Source organism: Eutrigla gurnardus, assembly GCF_963514095.1.
Source record: "Eutrigla gurnardus genome assembly, chromosome: 1".
In the NCBI taxonomy this organism is placed as follows: Eukaryota; Metazoa; Chordata; class Actinopteri; order Perciformes; family Triglidae; genus Eutrigla; species Eutrigla gurnardus.
This window is the reverse complement of record NC_139915.1, coordinates 22,718,415-22,733,220: the sequence shown is the minus strand read 5'-3', so window position 1 is coordinate 22,733,220 and position 14,806 is coordinate 22,718,415. Positions and strand designations below refer to the sequence as shown.

At 41.3% G+C, this 14,806-nt stretch overlaps 1 long non-coding RNA gene across 1 annotated transcript; it reads left to right on the top strand.

Moving 5' to 3' along the window:
* The first annotated feature begins 9,757 nt into the window (after window positions 1-9,757).
* Window positions 9,758-11,166, top strand: LOC311011334. Its single transcript, XR_014596881.1, has 3 exons — window positions 9,758-9,836; window positions 10,038-10,123; window positions 10,770-11,166. It is a non-coding gene; the product is annotated as an uncharacterized lncRNA (long non-coding RNA).
* Window positions 11,167-14,806: the final 3,640 nt, after the last annotated feature.

Below are 14,806 nucleotides of genomic sequence, written 5' to 3'. Positions count from 1 at the left end.
GAGGAGCTCATTTGATTGGTGAAGATCTGAATCGGCTGTGTTAATCCCACTCCACCCCTTGTCTCCTCCTCGTCTCCAACTCACGCCTTCTTCTCCTCCCTCTTTCCCACTTTGCGCGGGTGGGAGTGACGGGAGGCGTGCCTGCGCTAGCCTGCGCGGTGCACGAAACATGCAAAGTACAGGCGGACACACCTGTCGGCGTGGCGCAGGTGCGCTGCGCGCTGACTGCGCCTGATCTACGAAACTAGGGCCCTATGTTTTAAACTGATATTCATGTTTATATGAAAACAATATAGCAGGTTGATATGATTGATGGCTGATGTGATTGTTATCTACAACATTCAGACTAACCATAATCTATATATAGAAATCAGAGTAACCTGAGAGCATGCATCAGAGAGAGTGGAGTCTATTCTTCGTCTCTCCACAGAGTTCTGGCAACCTCAAGGTCATTCACAAAATCAGCAGCCCAGTCTTCCTCCGAGACATCCATTCAAGTCTGTATGGCGAAAGGTCAGGAAGAGAGATGTCTTCATTTTTTAAAATTTCCTCGTGACATCTCTCACTTGGGATTGTCCACACAGACAATCACATCCCTAAAAAAAAGCCCTTGTGATTTTTGAGGGCATTTCGTACTTTCCATTTAAGAGCACTTTCAAGTATTAGTTTACATAGAAACCCACAGCGTAGGCACAGACCAATTTGGAGTGGACGTCATGTACACGTCACTGCTGTTCCCCTATCTTCGACATCAGAATAGGAATGAAAAAAGGAGAAGATTATCTAGAGACAGACAATACAAATACAAAAACAGAAATTTAGCTAGCTGATGCTTTGTGATTGGCCAGTCTGCGTTCCAGGGGACGGGACTTTGTGAAGGGCCAATTATGTTTTTGCTCAAGCTTTAAATAAGCTCAGTCTCAGGCACGGCAAGTTATCTACCCAGAGAGAAAACAGATCTAAGCAATGTGTTTTAAGATCTGGTAACACATCATAATGAAAAACGTGCAGCAGGGGGTGTGATAGTGTGGCAGAATTAGGATCAGATAAAAAAGTAATGGAAGACCAAAAATCTCCCATTGGGCATGTGCAGTATATTGATGACTCATAGGCTCAGTCACTTTCCTGGCGCAGCAGGGTATAAATAGTAAAAACCAGTGGCATTCTTCTTTAAAAATCCCCCCCAAAATCTAAAGAGGGAAACGGGAATGTTATCTAACATGTAAGGTGTCTGACAAGCTCTGCGGTGTAAGGCCCAACGCCTTCTCTCCGCCCTGCCTCCAAAGAGTGGACAGCGGAAAGGGAAAAGGAAAGAAGATATCTTCAGGGTGCTTCTCCTGCTCATGTCCTGCTGAGATGGCCTCGGCCCCTGGTCTACATCAGCTGCGGCCTGCTGTGAAACCACTGCTTAATATGCTCCCGACAGAGAGAGAGAGAGAGAGAGAGAGAGAGAGAGAGAGAGAGAGAGAGAGAGAGAGAGAGAGAGAGAGAGAGAGAGAGGAAACAGGAAGAGAGGAGATTCAGAGGACATAGGGAACATCAAGAGGATGGAGAAAAAAGAAGGTTCATGGATGAATGAGTGATGACGTGAGGAGGAGGAGGAGGAGGAGGAGGAGGAGGAGGAGGAGGAGGAGGAGGAGGAAGAAGAGTAGATGGCTGTGTGTTTGTGAAAGGAAGAGAAGCAAACAAACAATCACACATGCAAAGACTGGGGAGGTATGCAGAGATGAGGAGGAGAAGAAGCAGAAAGATAAAGGAGATAATATGAAGGAGAGGCAGACTGAGAGAATAAGAGCAGACTTCAAGGTCTATAGTGGGTTGGCGGTGGCGGCGCCAGAGGACCTGAGTAGAATAGCCTTGGCATCGCTTCCTCGGCCAATTAATGTGAAGCTGTCTGGGTCCAGGGAAGCTATTAGACTCTGCAAGAGAAAAACACATTAAAAAAGAACAGGAAGAAAGTTCACCACGGCTCCCCCACAGTGGTGCCTGTATGTAAAGCCCCTTGTTTTCTTGACTGAATAATAGTCTTCATCCCCCCCCCCCCCCCCCCCCCTCCCCCTCCTTCCCTTTTAAAGCCTCTGGATGTGGACAGAACATCTCTGCTTTATTAACCATCTCACTAGAGACAGGACACCCTCGCTGACAAGCAGCAGCCTTTATTAAAGATTCCATCGAGTGGAAAGGAGCGAGCATTGAGATTCAAATTCGGGGAGACAAGAAAAAAACACTGTGCGGCCACAGCTTTAGTTGGTTAGATGAGGGGGAGAATTTGTATTGATGTTAATCAAACAGCAACTGTTTTTTACGTTACGCTTGTAGAAATGTGACTGCAGCACGTAACTGAATACACCCGTGTGTGCATGTGCAGACAATTCGGGCGTTAAACATGCATGTATGCACACATGCACAGGTGTCAGTCAATCGGATTTCCGAGAAAAAAGTATTTACGATTAAAGCACCACGCAGCTGTATGAATATATAGATATAAACAGAATTTCCATAATGTTTTTCCAATAAGCATAATGAATGCGAACAATTCTCAAGTAACAAACACATTTTTGTTAAAGATTTACATTTAATTGGACTAATGTTGTTATATGTATGTATACATATTGAATAGGCAGTCTAATTCTGATCCTGCATTGTTACCAAAGCAACCACAGGTCTTTGATTGTTAACATCAAGACAGTCTGGTTATTTTAAGCAGTGGGAGAGATTTGTTCATGTTCCCAGAACCAAAGCATGGATCAAAGGAATAAAACATGTGTTAGGTGGTTCTCCCTTCACAGAAGTGCGTGATTATTGGCTGGACTGGAGTTTATTACTTAGAAGAAGCCTGTGCACCCTTTATGGATTTAAAATCAAATCGGTGAGAGGGATTCACTTTATGAATTTTTACATCAAATGCATTTCACTATAATTAAATAAATTAGTACACCTTGCCTACAGAGGATATTCAAACCTGGATTGGAAGCAATTTTGCTTGGGGGTGGCACCATTGCTCTGTAATTATTTTTTGACTAGAGCGCCATTCAGACAGTGTGGAAACGGGGAGAGAGAGAGAGAGAGATAGAGGGAGATGACATGGGGAAATACATGGGTACATCCTACCCAGGCAGGAGTCAAGCCCGGGACCACCGCGTCGAGGACGTTAAACTTCTGTACATGGGCGGCTGCCCTAACCACTGCGCCACCTGCCGCACCCATTGCTCTGTAATTATGTCAGACCTCATGTTGATGCCACCAAATCCCAGACAAATGTAGCCTTTTCTAACAAATATCTAAAATCAATTGGCAAAGGAAGTATTTTTTTGCTAAATCTCTAATTTACTTGCAATGTTTGGAAATGCAGAGGTGTGTGAAATTACACGTAACATGTATCTGTATTTGTTCAATCAGCAAAAATAAGCATTTTGTTGTTGGGTGAAACAGAAGGTGGGGCTTGAACGTGTAGCTGTTTCTGATTTAGAATTTGAAACATGACTGCCCCAAGTCAGTCTTCCAACCCATAATTTGCTATTTAAAGTGGACGTTATGGTATCAAGCAACATCTAAGATGCTATGTTTACATGTAAAGACGACAACGTGTTCTCATAACCACAGCCATAAACAACTCTGCTTTATATAAGGAGGATTTGATCTGTCAATTACAAACACGGACGACTTACATTAAAAACATAGAGAGATCTGTGAGGTATAACTGTTGTTCTTGGCTGGTCTGCCCCAACTCAAATGTTTGAATTAAAAAGTGAATATCAGTTTGGTGTGAAGCCAGACAGCAGCCCAGGCTTGGAAGAAGAAATAAGGCAAAAACAGTAATACATCACAGCACAGTTATTAACAAAAAATCCTTCTCTGTTGTGTTGCTGTTGGTCTGTGTAGATGGAAGTCTGTGCTTTGCTTCATTTTTTCCAAACATGTGTTGGTGATAAGTCATTCAAGTCCAGCCTGGTACAACTTGGTTGTTTTGTTCACCCTTGAAATGCAACAAAACACTAAGTTCAGTGCCTCGCGTTTTCGCGTGGGTTTTGTAGAATTCAAGCTAGTCGTGGTTTTGCCTGTTGAACGATACACGGAGAGGAGATTCTAAAACATAACATTTCTATGTAAAAGTGCAGCTAACACTAGATCTTTCTGTCTGCACCTCTCTGAAATTGCTATTTCGTTTTTTAAGAAAATTACATATTTCTGCAGTTAGTGACAGTGTGGGCTCCATCGTAGCTCTGACAGCTTGACGGATAGGCAGTGGATGGTGGGGCTTAGCCACGTGTCAAATCAGAGGTCTGGAACCAGTAAATCATACCCTCTCAGTCAGGTTGAATGGTACTGTGATGTAGCTCATCAGCTGAAAAAGGCAGGCATTTTGGTGCAAAATTCATATCATAAAGGAATACTCCAGCCTGGCTTCATGCTTCTGAATTATTACGAAATTGAGCTGTTTTCTGCAGTTAAAGTGTTAGAAATGTGTCAGGTCTAGTTAGGTGGGACATACAACGGTTTATTATAATTCTACTGTGTACAATTAAAGGAAGACTTGTGTAATAGTAAAAGCCAACAGTAATAATGCAGCACAAATGTGTGATGGGAGACAATTTAGTGGCTTTCTTTCTTCATTTGTATTATACGTATTATATATGTTTATGTATTATATATGTATATTATATGTATTAGCTGTTTAATGCATAATCCCAATTCAGTTCATTTTATTCTGTCTTATAAAGCAGAAACTAGCAAAAATAATTTACGAAGAAATTATTCAGTATAATGACTCCTCCAATCTCGGGCTCTTATATATTTCCCATCTGCCTCTAATTTCCTTTGCCCATCTTCCCACAGTGGATTGGCTTGGGTGCTCTCCTCTCATCACATCTTTTCTCCATTTTTCAAACTGAGTCGCCCTGTTATGCAGCTGGTAAAGAGCCGCTGCTGCTCCCCCAAATCTTTTTTGAAAATCCGTAATGTTGCCATTTGTCTCTGGCACTCAAATACACACACTCAAACACACACACACACACACACACACACACACACACCCACACACAAACACACACACACACACACACACACACACACACTCCAGTTTAACACCGGATTCTGGTCTTATCTGGTCAAGCCTGTTTACCACTACAGTACATTTTGAGTTTAGGCTGCAGGTGCCCAATTTTGCTGAGAGATTATTTGAGGGATTTGTGCCTCAGGTATACTATTTTCACCCCATTTGGGGAGCACATTGGAGATAAGTGTAATGTGTTATATTCATTCTATTTTCTATTGGTGAATCATTCAATAACTGATGCACATGGTTCAGCCTGATAGGAGCAAAACAAGATAATAACGTGAAATCAAGTAGCTGATCAAGTCAATGTGAAATAAAGTGAACGTGTTGTCTGTCCCGTTTGACCTCTTGCTGATGACTTTTTTTTTCTCAATTTGCCTGTTCGTCTCACCTGATTTAATTTGTGACAATGACATATTCTGTCATTTATCAAATCCATTTATAATCTCAAAGTAGCAATTACAATCAGTATTATTTTTCTCAATTTAAAAACAAAGTTTGTTCAGAGATTCAATGATTTTCTCTGATTGTAAGATTAGGTGAAAAATAGTCCCTCTTTAATGTGGGCATTGCAAGTCACCTATTGACAATATATGTATATCCAAATGCAGGGTGCTTTAGAGGTGCGGAAGATGGTATTATGATATGATATTATGATGGGCCATTTCTCAGTGAAGGTTTATCGCTAAATAGGCTCAACTATTCAACTATCACTTATCAGGTGTGAAATATGAAATTATTCGTTACCTTAGGACTTTGGTATGTCTTTTGAAATTGGGTTACATTTACATTACAGATATTTCTGTTGTTTATTTTTGGTATTTATTTATATTTTATTGACAATATGCCAGTATTTGATTGCTTTAACTGTTAAATTATGCAATTATAATTATTTAACTAAATCACAATATAAAACACATTTTGTCTTTAAGAAGTAAACATAGAAACATGAGTACTAATACTATCTTTAATGTAGTGAGGCAGTCAAGCTCTCTGCCTTCATTCTGGTCATTGAATTACTCCTCGCTCAGCTTGACCAAACGTTGCAGTGAGCATTTAAACTAGATCCCAATGAGCAGGTGGTACCTTGTATGCAGCCTCTGCCATAAGTGTATCGCGCGTGTGTGTGTGTGTGTCAAAAAAAGGTGCTATATAAATACCATTTATCATTTCCCACCATGAAAGACAGATTACTGTGTTCGTCTTGTCGCTGCCTCATGAATTTAGATATGCACCGTCAGAATGTGTATTTTCCTAACTATCATCTATTCATGTTGCCGATGTTTAACAACAAATTATGAATTTAGACTTTAAGGCATTACAAAATGATCATACAGTACATTTATTTCTATTTCTCATCATGCTGCGGCTGCATGTCCCCTGTGACAGGGACACACAACAGAAAGTCTTTATTAGATACTTTGACAGACAGATATTTTCCTTTCTACTGATAGAGTTTTTAATAGCACTGCCACGGAAGAAAATACAAAACAATATGAGATGATGGATGAAACTCATTGCTCAGGAAACGAAGAAGAAATACATTTTTCCACCAAGGTGTTTGTGTTTTTGGGCTTATTTGCAAATAAAACCAGGTGGCTAGTGAGAACTTAAAGATCGAAGCTGTAACCAAATAAATAAATGCATTAGTATGGTAGTTTAAATATCAAGGTTTAACAAACAAGATATGATGATCTTGTAAAGAATCTTGCATTTTTATAGATGAAGCTACACAGCCATAATTAAATTATAACATTAATTTATGGTTTACATGGATAATTTTACATTAGTAAAAATCATCATAATGCAACACTTTGACAGGACCATTCAGCTCACTAAGGAGATTTATTATTCACATGCCGCATTTTTGTGTACATTCTAATCTACTGATATCATTGTAGATGCAAGGAAGGTGACGTGCAAGCATCCTCAAGTGCCTATTTTATTGGGTGCGATAGCTGCATCTGAGCTTAAAAAGAAGTTCAACTTTCGGAACTTTGCAGTGCAAACCACATCCCATGTGACAAGGAACAACCAATCACAGGCGGCAGACATCTTTTCTTTCTTTTCGTCGAGTTGTACTGTTATTGTACTGTTCTCTTTTAATTGTTTTTGTTCAAATTATGCAATGTAAATCACTTTGTAAAAAGCACAATATAAATTGAGTTATTATTATTGTATTATTATTCTAAGTAAATAATTTTAGTGCAAGGCTTTTACCGAAGTCAAATAATTATTTAGTTTCTTTTCCTTACAATTGTTGGCTAGGGCCTGAATGAACCGGACAAGCTTGAACTGGCTGAAGGTACAGGACTGAGTCTGAGTCCCTGAGAAGTGGTGTTTCTATGTTCCGAGGGGGGAGGGAAACATGCCTGTTGTTTCTGACTTATTATCACAAATGAAATGTGTCCTTGGAAAGCACTCCTGTCCAGGGAAAACATTGTCCATGAGGAGTGGCCTCAATGGTTGACCTCATTCTAAATATAGCTTTTACCAATTTAACATCAAACTCTTTGTATAACACTGTCCTCTCTTTTTTTTCAGGACAAGGAAGTGCAAGCACTCTGCCCAAAAACCTGTTTTCCATTTATCTGTGCCATCCATGTTCAAGTTTCGGGAGTCTGCACATTTAAAAAAGAGCACTCACTACACGAACTAACACTATGTTTGCTTTCAATTGAGCTCCAACAAAGAGCTGCCCAGATGGCCCAATCAGAAAAAAGTCTGGCAGTTGCATCTGGAGCCAGCAGACCAGATGGAGAGCGGTGCAGATATGGGTTGAGTCAGAAGTAGAAGAAGAAGAAAAGGGGTAAAAAAAAGTGAAGGACAGATACATCATCTTTTGTAACATGGTTGTGTATCCCTTTTGCTATTGGTTGATGATGAGACTTGGCCAGATGGACGGTTAAGATAAGGTAAGGAGAGAGTATCATTGCTCCATTAGTAATGACATTGAAATCTGAGATGATCCCAGATCAATTTACGCAGATTCATTTCCATTTAAATGTATTCCCGGTGTTCTGTACCACCGACAGATGACAAATGTCATCACCCACACTGCTAAAAACAAGCTAGGATCTGTCACATTAACTCCAAAAGTAAACATTTGTATTATGACATTCACTTACAGTGAGTGAAGGTTGCAAAAGTGCGCTCATGGCAAAGTATTAAAACCAAGAGCTGTGGTGGAATGGAGAGTGGGAGGCTTGCTGAGGAATGTACTGCAGATTTTTCAACTAAAACGAGTCTGAACTTTCTGAACTGAACATGCTCAGCACTTTTGGGATTGAAATGTCAGTCCCTGTGTCTCCATAGTGCGGCAGCCAACAGTATTTAAAAACTCCCCGATCTGAATGATTAATTTAGATTTTTGTCCGCAGCAAATGGTTAAATGTACAGGACACTTTAACAATTTCTTTCAGGGGTGTTAATTTAGTGAAAGACAGTTAGGAAAGTAGACGGAACTAGTGAGAGTCAGTTTCCTGTATCTGTGTCACATGGGTTTCCCTAATGTCCCGCCCCTTTAGGAGACTAGATTAACTGGCCGTTACCTGTTAACTCCAACAGGAGAAGTGACTGTGGAAACAAGCTACATATCGCTCCAACATTCTAACACTAAATGGAATTTTTTTTAAACACACAAATCAAGAGAAAATGAACTGTGTCCAAGACCTCTGTCTTCCTCAGCAACACACGCTAGCAAACAACTAATTTGCATTCGTAAATGCCATCACTCATTTTCCTAATGGTAAACATAAGCATAACAGCTTTTAGCTGTGTAAATATCTAATGAGAGCAAAAGAAATAAAATAAATATATTACGCAAATATAACCCAGTTTGTTTTCATCTTACCAAACAATCTTCACACAATGCAGATGGGGAGAAGGCGGATACTACGGTGGCCCAGAGGTGTCAGGCCAAATACAAAAGCTACAACACAAATACAAAAGCCACAACACAAATACAAAAGCTACAACACAAATACAAAAGCCACAACACAAATACAAAAGCTACAACACAAATACAAAAGCCACAACACAAATACAAAAGCCGCAACACAAATACAAAAGCTGCAACACAAATACAAAAGCCACAACACAAATACAAAAGCTACAGCACAAATACAAAAGCCACAACACAAATACAAAAGCCACAACACAAATACAAAAGCTACAGCACAAATACAAAAGCCACAACACAAATACAAAAGCCGCAACACAAATACAAAAGCTACAGCACAAATACAAAAGCCAAAACGTAAGTGACCTTAAACACGGATAAACTCAACTTCCCAAAATGCATTGCGGCTCGTCTGACTGCTGAAAAGTTCTGGATAATGGCGGACGATTGCGGTGATTCTGGCGACAGTCAGCAACAAACCGCGTACACATGTAAGTATACTGTAACATGATTTTATGTTTCCAGCTGACTTTTAAATCGTATTGATAATGAACGTTACTTTATTGTTGTTGGAATTGTACGTTAACGAATCGAAGGTCCTGCTAGCCGGCTAGCCTACTGACGCTAATTTACCACAGAGGTTAGTGAGCTTAAGCGAAGCGGCAAATGTGCCGTTTTTACCGACGTTAACTAAAAAGATAGTGCTTATGTTAAAACGTGGTGATATATTAACTAACGGTGGTAAATAACACGGCGCATCGTTGTTCGTTAAAGGGAGGGATGCACACACCGAGCGCCTCATCCGGTGGAGGGAACGATAAGGAGAAGTTCACCGGCAGGCGGAATGCTGCTCTGAGACGCTTCACTTAAGAAAATGTGGTATTAAATGTTATAATTCTCATATGCAGGGCTTACTACTACTGTTGCATATTTAGCTACTCAATGATATAAGGTTGAACACCAGCGTATATAGATGGGAGATGTACTGCTCTCCTGAGATGTCTACATGAAACGTTCTGTTAAACAGCAAGAAATCATCAATGAACTGTAACACTTTTCTACGTGCTGTTCTTCATATAGGATGTTTATTGGAGAACATTAGATGGAGGGAAGGTGGAGCTGGATGAGCTAAGAAGAAGTGGGAGACCCTCAAGCAGAAATACAAGGTGAGTTGTAATCAGTTTAAAGTATTGAACTCTACATGCTTGATGTGAAGCATAAAAGAAACCAGATGAAGTTGTCTTTCTTATAAATAACCAGGCAAAGTCAGTGCTGGGTAATATCTACAATGTGTTAAAACATCAGAGTCCATTAAGTTGATCCCATGTGGAACAGTATTACAGTACATATTATAATATATGACTAGTGGTGAATAGCTGAATCATGATTATGAGAAGTGTTTGTATGTATGTATATGTTGTTTATAGGAACTGAAGATGTCAGCACTGAGGGAGGAGAGGTCACTGCTGCACACTGGAAGTGTTTGTTGTCATGGATGAGGTGATGGAGCAAAGACCTGCTATTACCCCACTACACCCCATCTCCTCAGCCATGATGCCACCCACTGCAGCAGGGTCTCTCCTCCAGAGCAGGAGGGAAATAGACCTGCAGGCCTAAAACATGAGTCAACAATCATATATATATATTCAGATATTTATTATTTAGATTTGTACAGATCATCAGATATATCCCTAAAACATTTAACAGGAAACATTTGTCTGTAAGAACTTCTACCGTGTGGTATTACTTATAAACTGCACCACTGATAAACAAAAATAAAACCCCAACAATAATCATGTTCCTGCAACACAGGGATCTGGACATTTGGAGCAGACACTGCAGCTACGAGCCTCTGAGGATGTCCAAGGACTGCTGGAGAATCTGAGGATGTCCCAGGACTGCTGGAGACTCTGAGGATGTACCAGGACTGCTGAAGTGGCTTGTTGGCTTTGTTGCAGTCACCCCCATCAAATATCGACATGGAACCCATCTGTTTTTTTTTTTCTTCAAGTTTTATTGATCGCATGTTTTGTAAAAAAACGCATTCTTTACATACAGTGAAATTAAAAGGGGTAAAGCAATCTGTCTGTCACTGCAAAAAAAACTAAGACTTTTATAAATAGTAATGTATTTAAAAAAAAAACAGGCATCTACCTAAGGTGATGCTAGAGAAATAGTTGATAAAAAAAGTATAGTATAAAAAATGACTTAAAAGTGCAGGTGTTTTTTTTTTTTTTGTGTGTGTTTTTTTTAAGTGCATAAAGTTGCAATTAAAGTCCATCATGGTTGAGAAGTCTGATGCCTGCAGGAAAAAGCTCTTCCTCAGTGTCTGTCCTGGCATTTATGCAGCGTTGGCGTCTGCCCGACTGCAGCAGGGTAAAGAGTCCAGCATTTGGGTGAGAGGCGTCAGGCCCGATTTTCCTGGCTCTCAGCCTCACCCTCTTGCTGTACATTTCCTCCAGCGTGGTGAGGGATGCCTTGATACCCTCTGCAATGCAGCTCGGTCCCGTGCAGTGCAGCTTCCATAGCAGGCTGAGGTACAACCTGTGAGGATGCTCTCAATGGCTGCGGAGTAGAAGGTCCTCAGGATGGAGGGGGAGACCTTAAACTTCCTCAGCCACCGGAGAAAGAATGTAAACTATATATAAGGTATGTTCTGTTAGTAAGCAGTAGACGAGGTTCTCTTTGGAACGCCTTGAAAGACGGAGGTCCTTCCTTAAATCCCCTCCCCCAGCGGGGGAACATGAGTATTGACCTGCAGTCCGGCCCTCTGGCACCAACCTGTAACAGAAAACACAAGATATTACATTTATTCTGAATGTTTTCCTGTTAATTTGTTGATGAACAGTACTTATTTCTTGTCATACACATATTGCAACCCGTATATATAACATGGATTATTTGTCTAATAAATTGTTCACTAATAGTGAATATTATAATAATATAATATCCCACCAAACTCATACATGATATGAAAACGGCTTATATTAACCAACATGTCTGTTGATTTTGTTTACGCATGCATATGCCTGTCTATTGATAATCAAATAATCAAAAAACTTATTTAAACCAGATAAGTGATATTACTTACTTCAGAGGGAAATCCAAATTCCATGTATGTGAATAATGTAGCTCCTCCGACGGCCGATTGCCTCCGTCGTCTCCGCGGTGAAGGTGCTGGTGTTCCGTGGTCAGAGGAATAATACAATCTATGAAAATGATCGATAAAAGCTGCTTAATAGTCGCGATATATGGCGAGGGAAAGCAGCTACTCGGGTAAGAGGAAGAAAGCGAAAGCGTGAGAGCGCGCATAAAAACGGTAGAAAACATTTGACAATAATACAAAAATATTTTGAAATATTGAATTAAGTGTAATACTAATTATGCTTTATATTTTGATAAGTAATGTCCATTAAACGGGAGCTAGAACTGAAATCGATTCAATTATGTGAGAGAAGATGAGGACGAGATGTCAATAAAGTTAAAAAAAAAAAATGTAGTATGAGATGTGTTTGAGGTCACTTCCATTGTGGCTTTTGTATTTGTGTTGCGACTTTTGTATTTGTGTTGTGGCTTTTGTATTTGTGTTGTGGCTTTTGTATTTGTGTTGCGACTTTTGTATTTGTGTTGCGACTTTTGTATTTGTGTTGTAGCTTTTGTATTTGTGTTGTGGCTTTTGTATTTGTGTTGTAGCTTTTGTATTTGTGTTGTGGCTTTTGTATTTGTGTTGTGGCTTTTGTATTTGTGTTGTAGCTTTTGTATTTGTGTTGTAGCTTTTGTATTTGTGTTGTGGCTTTTGTATTTGTGTTGTAGCTTTTGTATTTGTGTTGTGGCTTTTGTATTTGTGTTGTAGCTTTTGTATTTGTGTTGTGGCTTTTGTATTTGTGTTGTAGCTTTTGTATTTGTGTTGTGGCTTTTGTATTTGTGTTGCGGCTTTTGTATTTGTGTTGCGGCTTTTGTATTTCGCCTGACACCTCTGGGCCACCGTAGGATACGCCATGATGGCATGCACTTAGGAGGCCGGGAGCGTATACCATTTCAAACCAATGTATGTAGTTGTAATGCCTCATCTTTGTTATAGAGCATCTTTGTCTTTCTGGAGAGCGCTGTGTCTTTCTGGTGCACTGGCTGACGGGCGGGGCGCAGCTATATAGTAATCTGGTTCCACCTGGCGCACCCTCTCCTTTTGCTGTTCCACTCGTCCTCTGTGGTGGCTGTGGCCTGGCGTGGCGGAGTGGATGTTGGCATGGAGTGGTTCCCACTGGAGAGGCACGTTATCTCCTGGAGCGCACGGAGTGGCTCTGCTGGCGTTGGAGTGTCTTTGGCGTGTCCGCTGCAGACGCACGCTATCTCCTGCATGGCACGGTGTGGCTCTGCTGGCGTTGGAGCGTCTTTGGCGTGTCTGCCGCAGATGCACGTTATCCCCTGGAGCGCACGGTGTGGCTCTGCTGACGTTGCAGCGTCTTTGGCGTGTCCGCCACAGACACACGCTATTTCCTGCAGCGCACAGGTAAGGTGCAGTAGAGCGCACCGCTGCTTCTTCTTCGCACTCGCATGCTGAAGGTGTAAAGGTGACACAGTTGTCTTCGCTGCAGTGTGGCAGACCGCTGGCCAGTCGGACAATCGGGCTGGATTGTCCGACTGGAAGCCCTTCTGGGTGTTTCGTAGTGACGTCTCCACGTGGTAAATCGGCGTTGTCCGCTTCTCGCTCTTCATTGTGTTGTTCCGCCTCCAACTGATTGCTATTCTGTGTGTTGCCTTAGAATATTCATTCTGGCTCTCCATAATGCTATGCCGGTGAGACCCAAACACACCGAAGCCATCATCTCCTGGACCCACTACTGTTTTGGCTCACTGAAGCTGTATTCTGGGGCTCCTTGGCTCTTTGGAGCCATGTCGGAGCGGTGATTTTCACATCGCGGAGCTGGCATCTGGGCTGCGTTGTCCCAGGAACTTTGTCAATTAATTCATATAATTCATATAATTTATTTATTTTGTTACAGTGAATGAGATTTATTTTTATTAATTTACGTAACTTTGTTTAGCAAACATTTACTTTATTTGGTTTGTCTGTTTGTTGTTTTGTTATTATTCAATTAACGCAAGTGGCTGTACTAGAAATGTGAGGCCTGTTTTATATTTTTCCCTTTTTCTTTGTGGACAGGTGCTGTGGGCCCCTGACGGCGACCCAATCTTTGGTGGTGGGCCTTTTTCTTCACGATCGTGTGTATGTGCGGTGCCACGGGTTTTTTTGTTGGTTACTCCTCCCTTGATTTGAGTTTGAGCCGCTGTGGCAGCCCCAGCCCTGTTCACCCTTCCATTTTGGCCCCAGTTAAGGTATCGCGTGAGTCAGCCAATGTCATGTGATGTATTGCATGGATTAATTGTTAAATAAAATTATCTTTATATTTTCTTAAAAATGCCTCTTGCCGGGCTGCACGGTGGTGTAGTGGGTAGCACTGTCGCCTCACAGCAAGAGGGTCGTGGGTTTGATTCCCGGATCCCGGGTTCCTTCTGTGTGGAGTTTGCATGTTCTCCCCGTGTAAGCGTGGGTTCTCTCCAGGTTCTCCAGCTTCCTCCCACAGTCCAAAGACATGCAGGATGGGGATAGGTTAATTGATTACTCTAAAATTGCCCGTGTGTGAATAGTTGTTTGTCTCTACGTGTCAGCCCTGCGATAGACTGGTGTCCTGTTGCCCAATGACAGCTGGGATCGGCTCCAGCCCCCCCACGACCCTGAATAAACAGGATAAGCGGTAGACAATGGATGGATGGACGTCTCTTGTCCATGGTATTTTCTGACCGTGCGACCCTGTAAAACTCTAGTAAAGGTATTTAACCCTCCTGTT